Raw genomic sequence first — 2,987 nt, 5'->3', positions numbered from 1 at the left:
CCCTAATTTTCCCAAGGGCTATTGGCGAGCTGAGATACGGCCTAATCATGTCTACCACGTGGACATCCCCAAGACCGGAGCTGCCATCGTAAGATCCTACCTCCTTAGCTCGAGGTAACCTAAGGGTTCGCCAAGATTACTTAAGGACTGAGTCTGGACTCTGAAGGCCAGAGGTCGAGGGAAGCATCCAGCTCGTGGTACGAGCTAGAGTTGGAGGTTGTGACCCTTTATAAAGTCAACCACGCAAGGTAAACGTGCATATATCAGACATCACGTGTCTGATATATCCCTGACTTCTCGGACACGCAGCATGAACGTGCGTATTCAGACATCCACGACTAGGTTGGGCCGTGCGACCCATTATCCCCCTTTACCTATTGATTAGACCACACTTATGTGTCAGGTTTTAGGAATTAATCATGAATGTCACAGAGTTGACATGATAGGTAAGAAGGTCACAGGATGACCTTCCTACCAACTCCCAGGTGCCCTCTCCTATAAATATGGAGACCCTGAGAGTTGCAAAGGGTTGGATTCTATTGTGTAAGGAAATACCCTATAAAATAATACCAAGCATATAGCAATAATATTGGCTGGTGGAGTAGAAGGATTTTAACCTTTGAACCACCTAAAAAACGTATTTGTGTCACCATTCCATTTCATAGATCATTCATCTATTTCGGTTCAATATAAGCACTAATCCCTTCCTCTTATCTTCTTAATTACCTGTTGGCGAAGAACCGCATCAACAAAAAGTATACACTTATATGATTGCAAGAAATATGGTATTATGAAAAGTATGAGCTATGGTAAGTTAAAGTGTTATGAAAAGTATCAATTATTATGTTATGATATTAGTTATGTATGTCTGCTTGTATATTGTATGAAAAATAGTAGGTTGTTAGCGTGCTGAACACGACACAACAAAGGAGTTACTAAGGATATGACGTAATTCATAGGGCGGATGCGTCGAGGTTATTCAAGGACCTGAGATCCCATTTACCTTAGAGAGGAGGTCTTACCGATTTATGCTTTTGTTGATTACCTCATGATGTGACATGGACAATAAGAATGTCATGATCACATGGTGTATGATTATGATTATGAATTCTTATGATGATGATATATGAGTATGAATATGATATAGTTACGATATGTTTTGCTATGATTTTATGATACGAAATTAGTCTTCTTGTGTTTTTCTTGAATATTGTTGCATTTGTTTGTACTTCCTTACTGGGCTTTTAGCTCACCCCCTTACTTTCCCCCTTTCAGGTAGGCAATAAGGTTTCTCCTTGGCACGCATAGTGATGTGGGAGGTTCCGACATCTAGGCATGTGTGACGCGGGGTGTCCTATGAACGAATAACAATCTTCCAAGATGTATCTCTACACCTCAAGACATGTGTGGGCACGTAGAGTTATGGTGAGAATTTTCTGATTCACAAGATATTCTCAACACACGAGATCTTAGAATTTTCAGGTCTGAGAAAATTTTCAGAGTTAGGAAATATATTGCAATATATTTTTCTCTCTGTGAAAAGCTTAGAATTTTTCTCTCTAGAATATTCTCTGTGTTGAGCGTATATTGGGAACAATTTTCTATCTGATAGATTTATAAAAGAATTAATTAAATTCAAAATTTAAATTATAAAAAATTATTAAATGAATAATTAAATAAATAAAAGAAATATTCAAGATCCAATCTTGGATCTTGTTACATCAGTCACAGTGCAAGCACTGTGATTGGCTTGTAACACTCCCTATTTTCAGGGATGTGTTTCAACCACTTTTATTTAATTATTATCTAATAATTATTTATTAAATAATATCTAAACCTGATAACTTATTTATTAGATTAATTAAAGAATAAATATCATTTCAAATTCAAATCCAATTTGAATTATCAGAAATATCTTTTCACACTATTTAAATAAATAAAATTAATTAATTTAAAATTAAGTATCTTAATTATTTAAATGACACTTTCGAAAATACCCATTTTAATTAAAAATTAATTTTTGAAAATTGCATTAATTAAATTATTAATTTCAAACATTAATCTGTTAATTAATTACTTTGTCTCAATTACATATTTTGACCATGAAGAACAAATTTCTTCCAAATATGCCATTTCCCTGTTTTTTCCCATATTCAACTCTTTTCTTGAATAATGTTGATAGAGCCATCTCAGAGACCTATGGACCTATAATTTCAAGCTTCAATAAATTTAGATTATTAATTAAAACTCTTTAATATAATAACCTTAATTTATTGACCTCAATATTATTCCACTAAAAAATATGGGACTGTACTCTTGTAGTTATGGATATTTATTTATTGAGTACTTTTTAAATATAGAAAGCATTTGTCGATTTAATCACTACATACAATTCAATCCTACATTAATGTTTCATAATTAAAGTAGGAATATGATATCATTTTACCTCTTTAATATATATTGTTTCCTTAAGTACCATTAACTTTACTAGTGAAGGTTAATTCATAAACTGATTTATGAATTTGAGCTCAATAACGTTTAAGTTCTAAAATCCAACCCTTACGAGAACCATTATCCAGTTTCTCTCGGAAAGGTATAGATTCCAAGTTTTTATATTATGTCCACAACCATTTCCATCAATGAGTTCCCGAAACAAAAAATTTCAGCCTGATCATTTTGACAAACCATAACGAGCGAATCAAAGAACTCATATGACATAAACATGAGTTCATAATAATTTCAGGATTAAGATCAATTTTTATATGGTCATCTTATTGATATGTTTAATTAATACTTATAGAGCAAACGATATCCGTAAAGTATTAATGACATATTGGGTCCCGTTCATGTATAACAACTTTATACAAAGTACCTCCACTTACATCAGTAATTCAGATCTAGATTACATGTAATCATAATACTAGTGAACTGTACATACAGTATTTAATCCAAAGATTCCATATAACTGTGTTTTATTGCGAATAATT

The sequence above is a fragment of the Humulus lupulus genome, chromosome X (genome assembly GCF_963169125.1).
Source record: "Humulus lupulus chromosome X, drHumLupu1.1, whole genome shotgun sequence".
NCBI classification, from domain to species: Eukaryota; Viridiplantae; Streptophyta; class Magnoliopsida; order Rosales; family Cannabaceae; genus Humulus; species Humulus lupulus.
The sequence above is the reverse complement of the archived record's forward strand: the minus strand, read 5'-3'. Positions refer to the sequence as shown.